This window comes from Podarcis erhardii, assembly GCF_964252035.2.
Source record: "Podarcis erhardii genome assembly, chromosome: 15".
NCBI lineage: Eukaryota > Metazoa > Chordata > Lepidosauria > Squamata > Lacertidae > Podarcis > Podarcis erhardii.
In genome coordinates this window covers 16,785,820-16,808,969 of record NC_138505.1, presented here as the reverse complement: position 1 = coordinate 16,808,969, position 23,150 = coordinate 16,785,820, and the positions used below count along the sequence as shown (strand labels likewise).

Below are 23,150 nucleotides of genomic sequence, written 5' to 3'. Positions count from 1 at the left end.
AGTTAAAATTGAGATATATACATACACCTGTACAACTGAGATTTGGGCTACCATAAAAAAATTGACCCTGAGGCGCCTCAAAGGACAACTTCAGTATTTCCCTAGTCAGCTATTTTATTCTAGAGGATGATCTGTGCCTACAAATCTGGGCGCAGAATCTGGCTTATCCTTCACCCTTGGAACTCACTGCCTCATTATTTTTATTTTTATTCTACTGCCTCAGGCATGAAATTAACCTGTCGGTGCTCCTATAAGTGAGCTATAAGTCCCGTGACTTGCATCCTGAGGTTATAGCAAAACCATTGCCACAGGGATGTTCTGTAGCAATGGAATGCATCTCATTCCCATGAAACATCCTTGCAAATTCCAGTGGGTAGGCTGAGCGGATGGAAACCAGCGGGTTTGACAAAGGTGGCACTCCGCCCACCCGCCGCTGCCAAGAAAGAAAAACCCAGAGTCTGCCTTAACGGATCTGAGCATCTTGAAGCGCTTTGCTCAGCATGGAGAGAAACATGATCACCTGTTTACGCGTCTGCACATCAAGGAACTGTTCAGCATCCAGCTGCAAAGGGTGGATTGCAAAGTTGGCAGCCTGTCATATGTGCTGTGAAGTGAGTCAATACTGTTTGAAACACACATATTATTAGTACAGCGATTAACCTACATGCCCCATAAAAAACACAGGCAAGAGGTCAAAGATGGAGCAGCGCGTGAGCAACAGTAAACAGATGACTTTTTTTTTCTTTTTGCTGATTTCAGCCTGAATTATTTCCTCGCCTTTAAAAAATAAAAATAAATATTTATGCTTTTCAGATTTATACATTTCACTAATTTCACAATCATTTTAACATTTCAAAACTTGACTTCCTTCTCCCTCTTTCTGCATCTCCTTGAATTTATTTTTAATACCTTCTGCATATCCAAATTAACTTAATTTTCTCATTTATTCATCGACTTTAAATATATACTCTTTTTTTAAAAAAATAATTTTTATTCAATTTTTAAAACACATAATTAAAAAACAAACACATCACAAAACACAAACAAACAAAAACAAATCAAACATAAATAAATTCATAATCTTCTTTTCTTGTAACTTCTTTCAATCGACTTCCCCATACCTCCCTTTCGCTGCATCCTTATTTTAAAAAGAATTTTTTTTTTTTAGCAACCCTTTAGTCAATTTATCCATTTAGTTCCCTTCATTAAATTCCCATAAATTTGTTGGTTACAGCTGTAATTCTCTGCTTCTTACCCCTTGACATCTTAAGACTCATCAATTTTACAACAGTTTTTAAGATATATTTTAAATTTCTTCCAGTCTTCTTCCACTGCCTCTTTCCCCTGGTCACGAATTCTGCCGGTCATCTCTGCCAATCCCATGAAGTCAATCACCGACTTTAAATATATACTCTTATGAAACTGCAGGTTATTACAATAATGCTGCCAATGTTCTTATCTGTTTACAATTTATCTGTAAATATTCAATAAACCATTTCCATTATTTTATTTTTAAAAAGGAGTTTGTTATCTTGATTTCTTATTCTTCCAGTAAGTTTCGCCATTTCTGCATGTTCCATAAGTTTTTGTATCCATTCTTACTTTGCTGGGACTTCTGCTTCTTTCCATTCTGGGGCAAGTAGCATTCTTGCCACTGTAGTCGCATACATAAATATATTTCTATAGAATTTAGGTAGTTCTGCCCCTATAATTCCCCAAAGAAAAGCTTCTTGTATTATTATTTTTTACAAACATTATTTTAAACACCCTTTTCAATTCATTATATATCATTTCCCAGTAAGCTTTAACCTTACTACAAGCCATATGATAAAAAGAAAACTACCGTATTTTTTGCTCTATAAGACTCACTTTCTCCTTATGGAGCGAATGCAGGCTGCACAGCTATCCCAGAAGCCAGAACAGCAAGAGGGATTGCTGCTTTCACTGCGCAGCGATCCCTCTTGGCTTCTGAGTTTTAGAATTTCCCCCCCCTTGTTTTCCTCCTCCAAAAACTAGGTGCGTCTTGTGGTCTGGTGCGTCTTATAGAGCATATATATATATATATATATATATATATATATATATATATATAATATTTTATTAAGTTTTACAAAAAGAAAAAGTTAACACACCAACAAAAAAGAAAAAATCCACAAATGTCACAAAGAAAAACAAAAGAAAAAAAACACATAAAAAACAAATTTAGCATAAAAAAAAACTTACTTTCAGATTTGTACCCTTCAAAACCTTATTTCCCTTACTTCCACCCTCCTCCCTTTCTTGTATTCCACTTAACAATTAATTCAGCAAGATTATTCATTATTCATTTTCGTCCTTTATCCATCCCTTTGTACTCTTATTTATCTTAATCACTAGAACCCCTTCGTTTCATTTTCAATGTCCTCAACATTCATATATTTTACAATGTTTTTGTAGATAAACAACTTTAAACTTCTTCCAATCCTCTTCCACCTGCTCTTCTCCTTGATCTCAAATTCTGCTGGTCATTCCAATGCTTTGCGATGAGTATTCTTGCTGCTGCTGTAGCATACATAAAAAAAGTTCTGTCCTTCTTTGACACCAATTGGCCGACCACACCCAGGAGAAAGGCCTCTGGTTTCTTCAAGAAGGTATACTTAAATACCTTTTTCAGTTCATTATAAATCATTTCCCAGTACGCCTTAATCCTTGGGCACGTCCACCAAAGGTGAAAGAATGTTCCTTCAGTTTCTTTACATTTCCAGCATTTGTTATCGGGCAAATGATAGATTTTTGCAAGCTTGACTAGGGTCAAGCTTATAGAGCAAAAATATGGTATTTCCTGGGGAATTTGCTGAGATCGCCAAGGGCAAGGGATGAAAGAAGTTATGGTCCAGTAGGATGGCAGACTCTCCTTCACTGGAGCTTTTTAAGCAGAGGTTGGATGGCAAACTGTCAGGGATTCTTTAGCTGTGATTCCAGCATTGCAGTGGGTTGGACTAGATGACCCGCTGGGGTCCCAACTCTACCCTTCTATGATTCTAGGACCTAGAGGGTAGGGATGTGGGAGAAATCTGATTAAGTTCCAATACATAGGTGAACTTACCTCTCTTCCACTTTCTGGAACAATACGCAAAACTGAAACACAATCATCTTTCTGAATTTGCACCTCTATTAACTTTGCAATGTGGTTCTTTAGCCATGTATTGGATACAAAAATACATGCGCTGGAGGAATGTCTGCATGTAAATGCACACGCTATGAAAACTGCATACAAAATGGAACTCACTGCTGCAAGAGGCAGCGATGGTCGCCAACTCGGATGGCTTTAAAGAGGATTGGAAAAATTTGGGGAGGCTATCGATGGCTACTAGCCAGGATGGCCATGCTCTGCCCTCCACAGTCGGAGGCTGAAATGCTTCTGAATACCAGTCTCTGGTAACCACAGGAGAGAAAGAGGGCTCTTGTGCTCAGGCCCAGTTTGTAGGTTTCTTATTAAAAAGGCATCTGGTTAGCACTGCGAGGGCAGGAGGCTAGATTAGATGGCCACTGGCCTGAGCCAGCAAAGATGTCCCCACCCCTCTTAATCCTGGTCCAATGGAAAAGTATTTAAAAACATTTAAAACATCAACATTCATTAAAATTATCTTGAAAACAGAATTATCAAAAAGTATCAAAAACATCAATATCAAAATGTTGGGGAGATACTATAAAATGTATCAGTGTAAATAGCCACAAATTGATAAGGTATCTTAAGCATTTCACATCACAGTGTATTGGGATGGAAAGTTTTTTTCTTTATCTTTAATATATACAATGTGATTAAATTAAACCATACTTTAAAACCTTTTTTTTTTAATAGAACTTTGGAGAAGTTCTCCCCAAAAGCATGTAAAATCACAGTGGCCTCCCTGTCCCCTTAATGCCCGTGTGAGCACTTTCATGCATGTGCAATAGAGACTGAGATATCTCCGCCTGCCACCCAGAAATTCCTGGGAAGGGAGCAAAACTCTCCAAAAACAGAAGTCGAGTCATAGCAACTCCTGCAAACTTTTTCACAAGACTTATATAATAGGTGAAGATAAGGTCAGGGACAGGTGGCCAGAAAACAGAGATGGCCCTTTGTAAATTGGGACCATAGAATCATAGAATTGTGGACTGGAAGGGACCCCTGTAAGTTCTCTAGTCGAACCCTCTGCAATGCAGGAATCTCAACTGAAACATCCATGACAGATGCCTTAGCCTCTGGAGTCTGCCCCCACAAGCAACCTCTGACACGAAAGGCCTGTCGGTGCCTGTTGCGCTGTCTGCATCAAAATAAGATGTTCTTGTTTTCTTAGCACACCACAAGCTGTTCTCCCTCCCTTCACGTGTTGGTCTCTCGAGTTTGTTCTCACCGTGAACCAACCGACTGGTTGCTCAGTCACATGTTTGTGGTGTTCCCTGTCTCAAACCGCAAGAGGTTTTGTAATCAGGAGAGAACAAAATATTTGCTAGGTTTCTGCAGAAAGCCAAACACAGGAGCTAGCAGTGTTTGGGATTGCTTCCCCTTTCTTGGAAATGCTGCGTTGCTAATCTTCATACATTGTTCATACAATTTGTTCTGGAGGTCTGTTCTTAACCTGAAACTGTTCTTAACCTGAGGTACCACTTTAGCTAATGGGGACTCCCGCTGCCGCTGCGTCTCAATTTCTGTTTTCATCCTGAAGCAAAGTTCTTAACCCGAGGTACTATTTCTGGGTTAGCGGAGTCTGTAACCTGAAGCGTCTGTAACCCGAGGTACCACTGTATTCAGCTGGCCAACAGCTGCCATAAGAAGAGAAAAAGACTAGGAGGGATTGGTGTGGGGGGAGGACTATCACCTCCAACCATGAGGCAATGCTGTCCAGTTTTGCTCTTCTGCACTCAGTGGTGGTGGCAGAAATTCGTGGGGTGGGGCACAGAAGGGGCAAAGTCTATTTCAAAGTGGGCAAGTTGCATGTCACATAGTGAGCTATCGGAAAGAAAGCAGTATATGGTGACAGGAGTGCAGTGATCGGGAGGGGGCAAGTAGAGGGGCCAGCTCTTTGTTTTTTGTCCCCCCTGCACCCCCCTCAACACCACCTATGCCTTCTAAGAACATAAGAAGAGCCTGCTGGGTCAGGCCAACAGAAACCAGCAAGCAGGATTCGCATAGAAGAGAACCTTCTCCTCCTGCAGCTTCCAGCAACTAGCATTCATAAGCATTGCTGCCTCTGACTGTGGAGGCAGAGCATAGCCGTCTTGACTAGTAGCCACCAATAGCTGTGGTCTAAATTGCTGAGCCTCTTGGGCTTGCTGGTCGGAAGGTCGGCAGTTCGAATACCCGTGACAGGGTGAGCTTCTGTTGCTCCGTCCCAGCTCCTGCCAACCTAGCAGCTCGAAAGCACACCAGTGCAAGTAGATAAATAGGTACTGCTGTGGCGGGAAGGCAAACGGCATTTCCATGTGCTCTGGTTTTTGTCACGGTGTCCGGTTGTGCCAGAAGTAGTTTAGTCCTGCTGGCCACATGACCCAGAAAGCTGTCTATGGACAAATACTGGCTCCCTCAGCCTGAAAGCAAAACAAGCATCACAACCCCATAGTCGCTTTTGACTGGACTTATCCATCCAGGGGTCCTTAACATTTTACCTTACCATGAATTTATCCAATCCTCTTTTAAAGCCATCCAGGTTGGTAGTTATCACTGCCTCCTGTGGGAGGGAGTTCTGTAGTTTATGTATTATGTGAAAGACTTTCTTTTTTCTATCTTGAATCCTTCCAACTATTGGCTTCATTGGATGCCCATGAGTTCTATGAGAGCACTATGAGAGAGGGAGGAAAACTTTGCTATATCCACCTTCTCTATGCCATGCATAATTTTATAAACTTCCATCATGTCACCTCTTACTCTTATCAGGCGAGGGCCTAGATCATACAGGGATTGCTGACCCCTGGATGGCCGCACGCCCCCCCCCCCGCCCCCAACCATGAAGCCTGCTTCTGTCTCCTCCAGAGGAGATTTGACTCTTCTAAAAGCTGGTCTGGCTTTCTACTCATTGGGGAATTGAGGAGAGAGATTCAGGCCACTTCCAAACTGTCATTATGTTGTGGGTATCATTAAATTGTATAGCAGCAGATTCAGCTTGCGCAATTAAAATGGGTTTGGAGCCCTTGCTCACCAAACCTATTTCCTTCCCACCCACCTACCCTGGACTCTGAAAACCAGATTATTTTTGCAGTAAAAAAAAGTGATGGGGAAAAGTGACCAGAGAGTGTGGGATAATGGCAGTGCTGAGAAATGCCATACAATTTTGCTGCAAACGCAGGGTACCCTTCTATCCCAGCTTGATCACCGGGATCGTGTGCAGGAGATCTGTTGGTTGTTGCTCCCTGAGTTGGCAAGGCTCATTTGACATCAACAAGCCTTTAGTTATCATATTTATGATAACATTTGAAATGAGTTTATACAGAATGTAAATTAACATTTACATAAACATTAGGATAGGGACGCAGGTGGCACTGTGGGTTAAACCACAGAGCCTAGGACTTGCTGATCAGAAGGTCGGCGGTTCGAATCCCTGTGACAGGGTGAGCTCCCGTTGCTCAGTCCCTGCTCCTGCCAACCTAGCAGTTCAAAAGTACGTCAAAGTGCAAGTAGATAAATAGGTACCACTCTGGCGGGAAGGTAAACGGCGTTTCCGTGAGCTGCTCTGCCAGAGGCAGCTTAATCATGCTGGCCACATGACCCGGAAGCTGTACTCCGGCTCCCTCGACCAATAAAGCGAGATGAGTGCTGCAACCCCAGAGTTAGTCACGACTGGACCTAATGGTCAGGGGTCCCTTTAAACATTAGGATAATGACACAACATCAGTTTATATAAGGATGTATGGGAGTATCTTGTATTTTTGTAAACATATTTTCTCTTATATATTAGTTTGTTGTTCTTTTTCCCCTCCCCCTCACTTTTCCTTCTTTTTTTCTGTATCACTTTATTTGTTTTAATTGAAATTACTTGAATAATAATAATAATAATAATAATAATAATAATAAGCCTTTAGTGTCATGTGCCCAGTCCTGTAGAATATTCTGCCAGTAGAGATTCAGCAGGTACCTTCTGTGTAGGGCTGCCATATGTCCAGATTTTCCTGGACATTACTGGGATTTCAAAGGAAGAATTGATGTCTGGGGGTGCTTTCTGAATTTTTTTTTTAAATATGGCAACCCTACTTCTGTGCCATCTTTTAGACATCTCCTGCCAGCTTTCCTATTCTGTCAGGCTTCTGCAGGCAATTAACAATATACCTTTCCACAATAAGTTAGCCGATTTCAGCATTTTTATATGCTTTTTATCGCATGGTTTTACACAGGATTGTTGTATACCACTCTGGTTATTTATTTCTTCCTTTTTTAAAATGAATAGTGGTATATAAACACAGGCCGCAGGCTGCTGCTTTTACGTGCCATAGAATTTGGGTGACCTTGATGCAGGATTTTGCTCTGTTATCTCAGACAGGCCTGATCAAGCTGCATGCTTAATCTATTGCTCACCCTGATATTTTATAGCTCCTTTGTCTGTTTGGCACCATCAGCTGCGCCTGGCGGTTAACGTGTTGCAAGAGGACAAGGGAATGCCCCAAAGGAGATTATAAAAACTGGAGATAAAAAGAAGGGGAAACAGATTTGGGGGTGGAGGCAGACCAGAAGTGGTGGGGGATGGCGTGGAATCTGCAATTATTTTTCTTAGCATTAGTTACAGTGGGTTAAGGGAGCTAACCTTTTATGAACAGTGTGCGCGCGTGTGCGCGTGTGCAACATGTTGTGCAACATGTTGATCGAGCATTCATTCTGATCTATCATCTATCTATCTATCTATCTATCTATCTATCTATCTATCTAATCTCTCAGAATGAATGTTCATCCTCTGTATTAACTTAATGCAAAACTGTACAGAGCGAAGCTTGATAAAAGGGTTTGTAGGGAACAGCCTACAGATGGCTGCCTGTCTTTAGGCCCAGGATAGCAAATGCTCCCTCTCTCCCTCTGTAATTGTGCATCAATGGGACGAAGAGCCTGGCATTTTGCCTAGTGAAAGCAAACAGCCGGGCAGTTCTGAGAAGTACTGGGAGCACGGTACAGTTATGTAACCTTATGGAAACAATGCAGCCTCGGAGGAATAAACTGCTCCTGGAATACGATGTGCAGGAAACATTGCTGCCTCTGTGCCCCACCTCAAAGGGTGTGTCTGTGCGTGCGTGCTCTTTCTAGAATGCACGCGGCAATCTGAGCATGGTTAGGATTGTCATAGAAAATATGGGGGGGTTGGCTTTTGCTGCCCAACTCCCCTAGGGACTGAGTCCCCTAAGTCCATGATCGGTCAGAGATGAATGGATGGAGGCAAGATCCATAGAAAGCAAGGCAGATCTTTATTTTTTTCTGTTGCAGCAGAATTGCCTCCCCTCTTTGCAAGGAGGTAGGAGAGGCCCCGAACAATGGTGCAGCAAGCCTCTGCAAATACTTTTAAAATTGCCCACCCTGTACCCCAAGACCACCTCCCAAAACATCACAGGAGGAGGCAGTCTCCAGCAGAAATTTGAGAGTGTTGCTTCCTTCCTGTCTGCAGGGGTCCCTGATAATGCCTTCCTTGATTGCATTTTCTGGGTAGCCTGGCCATTCCTTTGAGATGATAAATACTTCAGTTCCTGAATCTCTTACACATATTGATAGTTTGCTTAGCAGATAACTTGCCGGACTGTACTTGCAGGGAGGTGTAAGCTGCTACAATCAAAGACAAATGGAAAGCGTTTCCCATTTCCTTCCTCCTTGCAGAGAAATATTTGAGGTCAATTTGGGAGAGTCAAAATGGCTTTAGGGTTGCTCTTCCTGTACTATTTCAGACACGTGGTTTCTATACTTATGTATGTGTTTGCCTTGTAGATTTATGAACATTTATTCTACATTTGAGACCTTAGAATTCTTATAACAGGATTGCTTTGTGTTGTTGCTGTTTTGCTCCATCTGAATTGCTTACTGTCTGGGTAACACGTATGACCGTCCCAGGACCATATAGCATCTGGGCTATGTGCTTGCAAAACGTTGGCCTCTTTGCTCCAGTGCCTTTCAAGAAGCTTCTGGAGCATGTGGGACATACATCCCTGTGGCTTTTGGCTTCAAGCAGGCAAACGAAGGGGACCTGGGCCAATAGCTGCTGGAAAAACACACCCAAATAAATGGTCCCAGAAGATGAAATGGAAAGGAAACAGAGCGTTGCATAGATTTGCACTGGCCAGCTTTTCCAAAGAACTCAAGGCGCTGGGTGTCTATTGTAGGCTGAAAATATCTCCTGTTTATAGCTGCAGGAGTCAGTGGTGTAGCTCTGGGGTGGGAGGGATGGGATTGGAAAGGGGTCCCTTTTAAATGGACCATTAAGGGGCAGTGATGGCTGCCAACCTGCAGGATAGCTTAGAGCCTGCAGGATAGCTCAGTCAGTAGAGCAGGAGATGCTTAATCTCAGGGTTGCGGGTTTGAGCCCCACGATGGGCAAAAAGATTCCTGCATTGCAGGGGGTTGGACTAGATGACCCTTGGGGTCCCTTCCAATTCTACAATTCCACAATTCTCTGGCTGAGCCTGTCTCCAAAGCAGATGCAGTATTAGTTAGAACAGGTGTTTTATTTTATAATGCCCTTTGTCACGCTCCAGGGCAGTGACAAAGTTATCAAAGCTGGAAAGTTATCAAAAAGAATATACTGGTAACTCAAACACTGTGTCATAAACTAGAAGGCCCCAGGATGATCAGGAATGCAGGATGAAGGGATCTGCAAGATTAGATCTATGTAGTCTGGGAAAGTAATAAAAGGCCTTTGGCCAGTGTGTGGAAAACACAAATGAGCAGGATCCAGACTTCCATTCGGTGAGCTTATAGAGCAAGCCTACAGAGTTTTCTGCTCAGTTCAGTGGGTCTTGTTGCCATGTAATGGTGGACAGGATCCCAACCCCGGTTCCCATCAAAATCAATGGCTCTGTTTCCCAACTCAGTTAGGTTGCAATCATAACTCCACTTACCTGGGAGTAAGCCCCATTTAATTCATTGGGACTGGCTTCTGAGTAGATGAGGTTAGCCTTGTGTGGTTAGTCTGGATAAAGAAACTGATCCATAGTAAACTGACCACTACAGTTTCCTTTGAAAACAAGCTTAATGTTTACTAGAAGAGGTTTTCTTTCTTCATTATTCTGAATTACATTTTATATCCCATCTCTCCCCTCATTTTATTCTCACAACAATCTTTCGAGGTAGGCTAGGCTGAGCGAGGGGTGACGAGTCCAACACCAGCCAGTGAGCTGCATGGCTGAGCAGGGATTCGAACCCAGAGCTTCCCAAACCTAGTCCATGCCAGCTCTAGCATGGACAGATCTGCTGTAGACCTCCTAGAGCAAAATGGTAGCAACTGAAAACGCATTGGGCGCCAGCAGTGGTGTAGCAGTTAGAGTGTCAGACTAGGGCGTGGGAGACCAGGGTTCAAATCTCTATCCTTAGCCTAACCTAACTTACAAGGTTGTTGTGTGAGGATAAGGCTACTTGCCACAATGGCTGTGCTCTACCTCTGCGGTTGGAGGCAGTAATGCTTCTGAACACCAGTTGCTGGAAACCGCAGGAGGGTTTCCAGTCTTGTGTTCGACTCCTGCTCATGAGTTTCCCACTGGGACATCTGGAAAGAGGATGCTGGACTAGATGGGCCATTGGTCTGATCCAGCAGGCTCTTCTTTAGTTCAAATGTGGGCGAGCATCACGGGAGGTGGCTCAGTTTGCAAAGCACACCTAGTCAAGGCTCAAGAGGCAAGAACACATCACCTCCATCATCAATAGGAGTATAGCACCTGATCAAGGGAAGTAATAGTGCCACTGTATTCTGCTCTGGTCAGACCTCACCTGGAGTACTGTGTCCAGTTCTGGGCACCACAGTTCAAGAAGGACACTGACAAACTGGAACGTGTCCAGAGAAGGGCAACCAAAATGGTCAAAGGCCTGGAAACGATGCCTTATGAGGAACGGCTAAGGGAGCTGGGCATGTTTAGCCTGGAGAAGAGGAGGTTAAGGGGTGATATGATAGCCATGTTCAAATATATAAAAGGATGTCACATAGAGGAGGGAGAAAGGTTGTTTTCTGCTGCTCCAGAGAAGCGGACACGGAGCAATGGTTCCAAACTACAAGAAAAAAGATTCCACCTAAACATTAGGAAGAACTTCCTGACAGTAAGAGCTGTTCGACAGTGGAATTTGCTGCCAAGGAGTGTGGTGGAGTCTCCTTCTTTGGAGGTCTTTAAGCAGAGGCTTGACAACCATATGTCAGGAGTGCTCTGATGGTGTTTCCTGCTTGGCAGGGGGTTGGATTCGATGGCCCTTGTGGTCTCTTCCAACTCTATGATTCTATGACCTGCCTGGGCGCTTGACAGCTGGTTTTGCAGCTCTGACTGGGCTGCTAAAACCGGAGGTTTCTGACGTCCCTGGCACTGCCTTTGGTTTTGGAGGTGGGCGGGGGCGGGGCGGGTTCATTGGCGTTTTCACAAGTCTGCTGATGCTTTAAGTCAGCCCATTTGGCTCCCCCCACACCGCAACTTCCTCTAGAGAGAGCTATATCAAGGTTCTCTGCTCCATCCGGAACAAGCTGTTCCTTTTTGCGCTTCCTGCCTCCGGAAACTATTCTGCAGAATTTGGGGTGGCAGCAGAACAGGCCCCAGACTAAAAAAAGTGTGGCAGAGGTAGCTCTACAGAGGAGAGATGCACAAGAGGTCGAACAACTGCTTTCATGGGGCTGGTTTAGCTTTGACTTGGGAAGAGTGTAAGCTTTCAGGTCTCACAGAAATCAATGCTAGACCAAAGGGTTTGGTGACGCTCAGCAGCTTGCACGCTTCTGTGCTGACCTAATAGAAATTTTGTTACGATTTCACCCCTTCTTCCCTTTGCTTCTTGCTTTCTCTCCATTCTTCCTTGTATTCATCATACACAAATCATCTTTTCAAACGCCGCTGCCTCTGACTCCAAGCTTTCAGTCGAGCTACTCTTTATGTGTCGGCATAAAAACAGGGGTTATATGAGATCTAAACAGAACGCTTACCAGTAATCTGGCTGATGCTTTGAACCGATTGAAGTTTCTGAGTCGTCTTCAAGGGCAGCCCCACACAGAGTGTGTTGCAATAATCCAATTTGGAAGTTAAGAATGGAAAGATTTGACAGGGAGAGAAACTGAAATCATCTTTCACCCATCTCTACCACTAAGGCAGCTCCTAAGATTCTCCCACTCAGCCTTCCTAAGAAAACTTACTTAGGAAATTTCCATTCCCAATACTGTATGGTGTTCTCTTATCAAGATAGTCGCTGCCCTAGCAGAGCCCTTCAATTATTAAGATCATTTCCATATCAAAGTCTCTCACCTCAGTTTATTCTCACAAAAACCCTGTATGTTGGTGAGTTAGGTTGCTGAGAGAAAAGCACTCTGTGTAAGCTAGGAATGTCCAAAGTCCGCTTTAGGGGTCTAATCCGGCCCCAGCCAGTCGATTTAATATGTCCTGAGGTAAAATCCTAAAAAAAGCTCAGCAACTCACACATGTTCACTTCATCGAATCTGGCCCTCTTTGAAAAAAGTTTGGGCACCCCTGGTGTAAGCTCACCTGAACTCTGCCCTTGTTCCTTCATACATGTCCAGGACTGGGTTGCCTCCCTAACATTCAAAGCAGGTTTTTCAGATGTGCTTTTCACAACCAGCCTCTGGGGCCTGATCCTGCCGGACCTTGACTTGCACCACGTGTAAAAGATGACTTTGTCAGTTTCTGAACACTTCCCACCATGCTTCAGGGCAGCATCTGACACATGCCAGAGGGCAGCAGTACATGTGGAAATGGCCACATCCTGCCAACAGCCTGCTGAGGGAGAACCACAACAATTTTACCTGTTGGAATCAGAGGATAACCTGAGGAATTTGCTCCTGGGCAAGCAAACTTCACATTCTCTTGGGCACACGTGGGTCACTCCTGGGCACAGAAGGCGGAGGCAGCAATTAGAATTAGGGCGATGCACACTGGGATTGACAAGGCAGACAGCATCCCTGGAATGGCACAGAGGATGTGAGGAAGCCACAAAAGGATGATCTTCACACCTACCCCATCCCAGGTAAACCATCCAGGTGAAAGCAATGCCTGGGTCATAGAATCATAGAATCATAGAATCATAGAGTTGGAAGAGACCACAAGGGCCATCGAGTCCAACCCCCTGCCAAGCAGGAAACACCATCAGAGCACTCCTGACATATGGTTGTCAAGCCTCTGCTTAAAGACCTCCAAAGAAGGAGACTCCACCACACACCTTGGCAGCAAATTCCACTGTCGAACAGCTCTTACTGTCAGGAAGTTCTTCCTAATGTTTAGGTGGAATCTTCTTTCTTGTAGTTTGGAACCATTGCTCCGTGTCCGCTTCTCTGGAGCAGCAGAAAACAACCTTTCTCCCTCCTCTATGTGACATCCTTTTATATATTTGAACATGGCTATCATATCACCCCTTAACCTCCTCTTCTCCAGGCTAAACATGCCCAGCTCCCTTAGCCGTTCTTCATAAGGCATCGTTTCCAGGCCTTTGACCATTTTGGTTGCCCTCCTCTGGACACGTTCCAGTTTGTCAGTGTCCTTCTTGAACTGTGGTGCCCAGAACTGGACACAGTACTCCAGGTGAGGTCTGACCAGAGCAGAATACAGTGGCACTATTACTTCCCTTGATCTAGATGCAATACTCCTATTGATGCAGCCCAGAATTACATTGGCTTTTTTAGCTGCCGCGTCACACTGTTGGCTCATGTCAAGTTTGTGGTCAACCAAGACTCCTAGATCCTTTTCACATGTACTGCTCTCAAGCCAGGTGTCACCCATCTTGTATTTGTGCCTCTCATTTTTTTTGCCCAAGTGCAATACTTTACATTTCTCCCTTTTAAAATTCATCTTGTTTGTTTTGGCCCAGTTCTCTAATCTGTCAAGGTCGTTTTGAAGTGTGATCCTGTCCTCTGGGGTGTTAGCCACCCTTCCCAGTTTGGTGTCATCTGCAAATTTGATCAGGATGCCCTTGAGTCCATCATCCAAGTCGTTGATAAAGATGTTGAATAAGACCGGGCCCAAGACAGAACCCTGTGGCACCCCACTAGTCACTCTTCTCCAGGATGAAGAGGAACCATTGATGAGCACCCTTTGGGTTCGGTCAGTCAGCCAGTTACAAATCCACTGAGTGGTAGCATAGTCAAGACCGCATTTTACCAGCTTCTTTACAAGAATATCATGGGGCACCTTGTCAAATGCCTTGCTGAAATCAAGGTAGGCTACATCCACTGCATTCCCTTCATCTACCAGGCTTGTAATTCTGTCAAAAAACGAGATCAGGTTAGTCTGACACGACTTATTTTTCAGAAATCCATGTTGACTATTGGTGATCACAGTATTCCTTTCTAGGTGCTCACAAACTGTTTGCTTAATGATCTGCTCCAGAATCTTCCCTGGTATTGATGTCAGACTGACTGGGCGGTAATTATTTGGGTCCTCTCTTTCCCCCTTTTTAAAAATAGGGACAACATTTGCCCTCCTCCAGTCTGCCGGGACTTCGCCTGTTCTCCAGGAATTCTCAAAGATGACTGCCAGTGGTTCTGAGATCACATCTGCCAGTTCTTTTAATACTCTTGGATGCAGTTCATCTGGCCCTGGAGACTTGAATACATCTAAACTAGCCAAGTATTCTTGTACTATCTCCTTAGTTATTCTGGGCTGTGTTTCCTCTGCTGAATCATTTGCTCCAAATTCTTCAGGTCGGGCATTGTTTTCTTTATCGGAGAAGACTGAGGCAAAGAAGGCATTGAGGAGTTCAGCCCTTTCTGTGTCCCCTGTTTGCATTTCACCATCTTCTCCTCTGAGTGACCCCACTGTTTCTTTGTTCTTCCTTTTGCTACGAACATACCCATAAAAGCCTTTTTTGTTGCTTTTAACCTCTCTAGCAAGCCTGAGTTCTTGGGAGGCTATTCTCGTTGCTGTGGGAAGCCCACAAGCAGGCCAAAAAGAATACAGGCTTCTTGTCTTGCTCACCTCCCAGCAACTGATAGTCACAGGTAAGGTGAAGGTAAAGGGACCCCTGACCATTAGGTCAAGTCGTGGCCAACTCTGGGGTTGTGGCGCTCATCTTGCTTTACTGGCCGAGGGAGCCAGTGTACAGCTTCCGGATCATGTGGCCAGCATGACTAAGCCGCTTCTGGCGAACCAGAGCAGCACACGGAAACGCTGTTTACCTTCCCACCAGAGTGGTACCTATTTATCTACTCGCACCAGTGTGCTTTCAAACTGCTAGGTTGGCAGGTGCTGGGACCGAGCAACGGGAGCTCACCCCATTGTGGGGATTCGAACCGCCGACCTTCTGATTGGCAAAGTCCTAGGCTCTGTGGTTTAACCCACAGCACCACCCGCGTCCCATGATCATAGTTAGGTAGGATATAAACGTATTAATTTATATTTAATTTTCACTTTCTTCTGTGTATATTATAATGTTCTCTTGCTGCTATGGCCATTGGCCGAGGCGAATAAAGTTTCTATTCTATTCTAAAATGTATTACCCAATTCTCTCTCTCTCTCAGAAACAAACAAACAAAAACCCCATAATTGCCTGTGTGGATGAGTCAATGCTGCTGAAAGATTTGGAATGGTTGCAATTTTAGAAGCATCCATTTAAGGGGAAAATTTTGGTATTCGAAGTTTCCTGCGTCTTGCCGAGGCCTTAGCTTGTGACTTCCCCTTGGCCCTGCTTCACCCCCTGGCCCTCTGCCTCTCTGTCCATTAGATAAACTTCCTGCCATTTTGGATTTGAGTCGAAAACAGGAAATGCTGCAGAGTGGGGCAGCCTTTCCACACAGAAGGAGGAAGGGTTTTACTCCCAGATAGTTTCCACGTTCTATTCAAGGGCTTAAGCCTCTGAGCAGACTTGGAAAAGGCAGATATAACATTACAGGACACAGGCTTATTTAAGACTATATAGAACACCTATTATCAGTAATGATGGCATTCACAGGTGGATAATACTTTTATTTTTCCTAAATCTTTACTATCTGTAAAGGGAATATTTGTATGAGTTAGTACTTTATCAGACCCTCCAAGTGTCCCTATTTTCCAGGGACAGAAGCTGTCCCAGTTTCTGATTTGATTCCAGATTGTCCTGCTTTTCCTTAGGATGTCCCTATTTTCATCGGAGAAATGTTGGAGGGTATGCCTGATTATCACTTTGGAGTCGAGCTGTATCTTTGTACTTTCGTCTTTCCAGGCTGTGATACTTTATCTCTGATTTTCCGCTTTCTTTCTTCTTGCTGTGTTTTTGTTAATACAGCCGTACAGTACCTTGGAATTTGAACGGAATCCGTTCCAGAAGTCCATTCAACTTCCAAAACATTCAGAAACCTAAGAGCAGCTTCTGATTGGCTGCAGGGAGCTCCTGCAACCAATCGGAAGCCCTGTTGGATGTTCGGCTTCCAAAAAAATGTTCAAAAACCGGAACACTCACTTCTGGGTTTTGATCATTTGGGAGCTGAAACGTACGAGTACCAAGGTGTTTGACAACCAAGGTACAACTGTATATCCATAATGATATTGATAGCAGAAAAGCTAAGGCAGTTCTAGGCTGCATCAACAGAAGTACAGTACTTTATCCAGATCAAGGGAAACCATAGTACCACTCTGTTCTGCCTTGGTCAGACCCCACCAGGAGTCCTGTATCCAGTTCTGGGCACCACAGTTTAAGAAGGATGTTGACAAGATGGAAGGTGTGCAGAGAAGGGCAACAAAAATGATCAAGTTGAGGGCAATGGGGATGCTTAGCCTGAAGAAGAGAAGTCTGAGAGGGGATACGATAGCTACCTTTGAATATAGATGACAAATGTTTTGCGTGGAGCAAAACACGCATTGGTGGAGCACTGCAAGCCCATTCTGCCTGCCCCATTTTCTGGCCACTTCCGGGATGTGGCAATGCACATGGCCGCACGCATATTTAGCACATGTAAAAGCTGAAGGACCATCACATGGAAGATGGAACAAGCTTGTTTTCTGCTGCTCCAGAGAGTAGGACCCAAACAGATGGATTCAAAGGACAAGAAAGGAGATTCCAACTAGACCTTAGGAAGAACTTTCTGAAGGTAAGAGCTGTTTGACAGGGGAACAGACCGCCTCAGAAAATGGTGGGCTCTCCTTCACTGGGGGTTTCTAAGGATAGGTTGGATAGTCATCTCTGAGGGATTACTGTATTTAGTAGCAATTCAGGTGACCTTTGGGGTAACTTCCATCACAACAATTCTATGTTTCGATTAAAATACTTTAAAGGGGGGGGGGGCGGTGGCTATAATGGGGACCAGAAAACCCGTTTTGTGTCAGATTAAGTATCGTCTGCAAAGCTTAACTCTGGACAGCTTGTGAAAAATAGGCTCAGCTCAGTTTGGGGGAGACAGGAGACGCAGAGCTGTGAAGGGAATCCTGTGCAGCACTTGAAACTGCTGGGTGTAGGGAGATAAGCACATCTGTGATCAAGTTGGAGCCTCTGCCAGGCCTTGTGTGGTGTGCAGATAGGGGCCTTGGGATCGTGTTCCTGCTCTCGATCCCTCCCCTCGTTCCTATCAGGGGTGTGTCCCAGGGCTGGCCAGGACTTTCTGCACGTAGGCCTGGCTGAAGAGGAAAACAAGGGCGAGGGAATCACGCGGCAGTGGGTGGGGACGGGATCCGTAACCAGCCTTCGTGCAGCAGGTGCGTTTCATCCAAACCCTTCTCTGGTTTGTCAACGGCCGTTTGCCAGACGCTGCTCCCCCTTCCAGGGACAAGAGGCAGGCGAAAGTGATGGTGGCAAAGAAAAAACAGATTCCATGCAAAACCCTGCTCCCAATCCGTCAAACTGCACCAAATGAAAGCAGATTTCTGCCGCAGTCAACTAAGCTATTGCATTATTTGGCGTGGTGGATTTGCATCTATTCCGCAATTTGCTGGTTCAGCAATGCTCTTCAGTGCTGCTTTATTGTTCCCAGCCTGCAAGGCTGAGTTCCCACACTCCTGATTTTAGAAACAATTCATGGTGTGCACGTTACAATGGTACCTCAGGTTACAGACGCTTCAGGTTACAGACTCTGTTAACCCAGAAATACTGTAGTACCTCGGGTTAGGAACTTTGCTTCAGGATGAGAACAAAAATCGCGCAGCAGCGGTGTGGCGGCAGCAGGAGGCCCCCATTAGCTAAAGTGGTACCTCAAGTTAAGAACAGTTTCAGGTTAAGAATGCAGCTCCAGAACAAATTAACCCGAGGTACCACTGTACTTTGGACCTGAATCTGGTCTATATATGAAGCCTGTCCCTGAAACTCTTTGTCATGGGTCTGAAATTCAGAGAGAGAGAAAGATTTGGAGGCTGAGGGTCAAGTTTACACATGACTCTGCATGCTACAGAAATAAAATGGCGATGGGATGTGATACGCAGCAAAGGCAATCTTTGCATGCCCAGAGGTACTCTGTGTCGTCACTGCATCCTTGAGGCACGGCCAAGTCTTGGCACAGGAATTAAGTAGCAGCTTCTGTCCAAATCAAGTCCTGCTTGCATTTGACCATGAGCGTAAACTCGTCTCTCCCTGCGTAAGTGGTCTGTGGACAGGAATGCCCGGCCTCCAGGTATTCTTGGAAAGTGTTTGCTCTTCTTCAGCTGCCACCAAAGGAAAATTCCATTCCACTGGAAACAGTGACGTCGCTCCCCAGCCCTCGACACACCCACCTTGACCTTCCCTCAAACCCCTTGCCCTACAATGTCCCCAAGGAGGAATCTCACCCCAGCAGGAAAGCTTTTCTCGCTTTTTTGATAAAGGTTCTTTTTCCCCTCCTCCTTTTATAATGTATAAAAACCAGAGAGGACCGTTAAAACAACAGGTGAAAATTAATAGAGGAAAAGCAAAAGTATAACATAGACAAATAGAATGAGTGCAGTTGCACATGGGTTAAAATAACAAAAGTCCAAGCGAAAAATATCAGCATTATCTGATTTTCAACTGTAGTTGTAGATTTGCCAGACTTGTGATGAGAGTTGCCTTGAAAAGGATGGTTCCAATGCATATGTAATAAAGGAACGACAAATTGTACCAAAAGTGCCTGGAGGTTCTGGTCGAAATCTCAAATTTTGCGTAATTTTCTCCATTGTAGCTATATTTCGGAGTTACCAAGCATTCAGTGTAAGATGCTGGGCTGTTTTCCATTGAGCCACAATTACTATTTGAGTCGCCACGGTCAGATATATGACCAGTTCTTTTGACAATGCATCTACACTGGTGCCATCAAAAAATATTCAGCAACCTTAATTTTGGACAGCAAACAATAGTTCCTTTAGTCCTATTTCTGTCAAAATTAAATCATCAAAATCTTCAACCAACTTACATTCCCACCATAAATTATAGTAGGTTGGCAGAGCAGGAGACACGTAATCTCAGGGTTGTGGGTTCAAGCCCCACGTTGTGCAAAAGATTCCTGCATTGCAGAGGGTTGGACTAGATGACTCTTGTGGTCCCTTCCAACTCTACAGTTCCATGATTTCATGTACCAAGTTTATTGCAACACAACTACCTCGATCCTGCTCACATCCCTTCTGCTGTGTGATGTCCCCAAAGAGGAATCTGGCCACAGCCTGACACCCAGAGCCCCCAACAGCAATATGTCCTTTCCAGTTTCCATGAAATACCAAACAGCAGCATTGGGGAGAAGAAATCATGGGAGGCAGGGGGAGGCAAAACTAAACACAGTGTGGTACAATGGTTAGAGCGTGAGCCTAGGAATGAAAGAAACCCAGGTCTAAATCCCTGTTCACTGAGTGACCTTGAATGACTCTCTCTCTCTCTCTCTCTCTCTCTCTCTCACACACACACACACACACACAGAGCCTGGCCCACCTCACAGGGTTGTTCTGATGAACAATGCACAATTTATTTATTTTCCTTTGCTGCTAATTTTGGAGAGAGGCAACAGCAGCATGAGGCGCAGGTGCCTCAACTGTGGAACATTTTCATTCAACCATCTCTCCGACTCTGGAGATTTCAGCAGGCGTTCTCCACCATAAGGGCTAGGAACTTGGATTTCTATCAAACATGGAAGATTGTCATGAGAATTTCCTGCCCCAATGCTCTAGGTTACAGGTTGGTAGCCGTGCTGGTCTGCCGTAGTCGAAACAAAATTTTAAAAAATCCTTCCAGTAGCACCTTAGAGACCAACTAAGTTATTGGTATGAGCTTTTGTGTGCATGCACATGAAAGGTCACTCAGTGAATAGGGGTTTAGACGTGGGTTTCTTTCATTCCTAGGCTCACGCTCTAACCATTGTATCTGAAGAAGTGTGCATGCACACGAAAGCTCGTGCCAATAACTAACTTAGTTGGTCTCTAAGGTGCTACTGGAAGGATATTTTAAAATTTTGTTTCTGCCCCAATGCCACATTCTGGGCCCCTTCAGAACTGGGGCACACACACAAATCTGCCTGTTAGGGAAAGGGTTGTATATCAGCTGTTGAGCTTTGCATCTCCAGGTAAGAATGTTGAAACCCTGGAGAGATGCTGCCAGTCAGTGCAGGAAACACACTGAGCAACGGTTTGACTTCATTGTAAGTTTGGCCCTTTCACTCAAACCGACGGTGGCGCGTATTGCTTTGCTATTGACACACAAAGTGGGAAGAAGGAAGAAGCATCCCCCTAAGTGCGTGCAGTCAGAAATTTACCCTGGCCACCTCCCCTAGAGCACAAGAACATTAAATCCTCGAAGTGCGTCAGCAGAGGGGTCAGCCAAGTAGGGCTGGCGTTGTCCGGAGGCCTTTGTCAGAAGCAGAGCCCAGATGCCAAGGGTGGAAGCTTGTTGACTGTACAGAGTTACAAACTCTCTCCTTCTTTTCACCCTAGACCTTCCCCATCACTCTATCCCCTCGTCCGTCATGCGTCTGGTGCATTCCCAGCTGCCGGAATAAAGTCCAGGGCACACGAAGAGCCCTGCTGGATCAAAGTTGACAGTCAATCCTGGATCAGTCCCCAACTTCTCGTCACTTTAAAGATTGTGAATTTCACTTTAAAACACAAAAGACAACATGGGGCATCTTTTACACCAAGCAATCCAAATTTTGCATTGAGTGGTGGGGCTGGGGCCAAATTCAGCAACCAAGGGACTCTGCACAATTTCTCACATCTTTCGCATCCCGTACTCTGCAATTCTACAGGGGAAAAAATAAAGCAAGAATTCAGCAGTGTGGTGTAGTGGTTAGAGTGCTGGACTGGGACCTAGGAGACCAGGGTTCAGATCCTGACTTTGCCATGAAGCTCACTGGTTGACCTTGGGCTGGTCACTGTTTCCTCTGCCTAACCTACCTCAGAGGGTTGTTGTGGGGGTTTAATGAGCTCCTTGGAGGGGAAAGGCAGGATATAAATGCAATATATTATTATTATTATTATTATTATTATTATTATTATTATTATTAAAATTTGTATACCGCCCCCTACCCGTAGATTTTAGGGCAGTTCACAGCATAAAATTACGATATAAAAACACAAAGTATATAATATAAAATAAAAATAAGAACAGAAACAAACCAATAACCCCCCCCCCTTTCCACAACACATTTAAAAGAGCATTAGATGTCAATCAGCCAAAGGCCTGGTTAAAGAGGAATGTTTTCGCTTGGCGCCTAAAGGTGTATAATGAAGGCACCAGCCAAACCTCCCTGGGGAGAGCATTCCAAAAATGGGGAGCCATTGAAGAAAAGGCTTGTTCCTGTGTTGATACCCTCTGGACATCTCATGGAGGAGGCACACAAAGATGGGCCTCAGAGGATGATCTCAGTATCCAGATAAGTTCATATGGGAAGAGGCGGTCCTTGAGGTATTGCTGTCCTGCAGTCTGCAATAATCAAACAAACTGAGGGACTCTGGCCAATTTCTCATACTTTTGCAACCCATACTCCGTAATTTTTTCTTTTTTCTGCAGAATTCACCAAGCTTCAAATACAGTCGTACCTTGGAAGCCGAACGCCTTGCGAGTTGAACGTTTTGGCTCCCGAATGACGCAAACCTGGAAGTGAGTGATCTTGTCTGTGAACGTTCTTTGGAACCCGAACGTCCAACGCGGCTTCCACGGCTTCTGATTGGCTGCAGCAGCTTGGCTTCCAAATGCTTTGGAAGTTGAACTTCCGGAACAGTTTCCGCTTGACTTCTGAGGTACAACTGTAGTTGCTTTGAGTCAGGCAGCCAAAGGTCTGAGTAGGACTGAAGCTCCCCCTCTCTGAGCACGGTCAGCAACCATCCTTTCATCACCCATTGCCCTTTCACTAACCTTTGCTCTTTCAAACGCACTTTCACTAGAAATTTGGGGTGGGTTTAATGGAGCAGGGGATTGGAAGATCTTCTGGATTTTGCTGTTCTGGATTTCCATGTAATCAGAGTGCATAGCCCTTTCGCCCCGTTCTTCCTGTTCTTCTTCCTCGCCTTTTTTGCACAATCCACTGCCTGTTCCTTCCACTATATTCCAGGGGTGTGTTGTTTTTGTTTGTTACAATGGCATGTATTTTGATGTTTTTAAATTGGAAACCGCCCTGTGATCCTTGGAATAACGGTATAGAAAATTAATTAATTAATTAATGATAATGATAATGATAAAAATAAATACTACTTCCTCTTTCCAACTTACAAAAATCAAAAGGAGGCATTTTTAGATTGCAACTAGTCAGTGCTAAAAGTCCCAGCTGCTCCCCTGGTCTTCTGTGATGGTTTTCCCCCAGCCAAATTTGCCCTTTCATCTGCTCTTCCCAGAAACTACTACCAACATTTTGCTTCTGGCCGTTTCATTCGGAGCAGCGAAGGCTGCATTATGAACCTAAGAACCTATGACAAGCCTGCTGGATCAGGACAATGACCGCATCTAGTCCAACATCCTGGTCTCACAAGGACGCAGGTAGCACTGTGGTCTAAACCACTGAGCCTCTTGGGCTTGCCAATCAGAAGGTTGGCGGTTCGAATCCCTGCAACGGGGTGAGCTCCCATTGCTCCGTCCCAGCTCCTGCCAACCTAGAAGTTCGAAAGCACACCAGAGCAAGTAGATAAATAGGTACTGCTGCAGCAGTTTA

General features: G+C 44.7%; 1 protein-coding gene and 1 long non-coding RNA gene across 2 annotated transcripts in view; one reads left to right on the top strand and one right to left on the bottom strand.

Moving 5' to 3' along the window:
* Window positions 1-1,426: 1,426 nt before the first annotated feature.
* Window positions 1,427-17,350, bottom strand: LOC309330723. The gene is made up of 3 exons (XR_014151547.1): window positions 17,037-17,350; window positions 12,924-13,002; window positions 1,427-1,705 (listed from the first exon to the last, which is right to left on the bottom strand). It is a non-coding gene; the product is annotated as an uncharacterized lncRNA (long non-coding RNA).
* The window catches only part of LOC309330681 (gonadotropin-releasing hormone II receptor-like), a 64,401-nt gene continuing 50,039 nt past the window's right edge, over window positions 8,789-23,150 (top strand). Inside the window, exon 1 of the mRNA XM_081842473.1 lies at window positions 8,789-8,819. The gene's annotated coding sequence lies outside the window, so the exon portion shown is untranslated. The remainder of the gene's footprint in view (window positions 8,820-23,150) is intronic.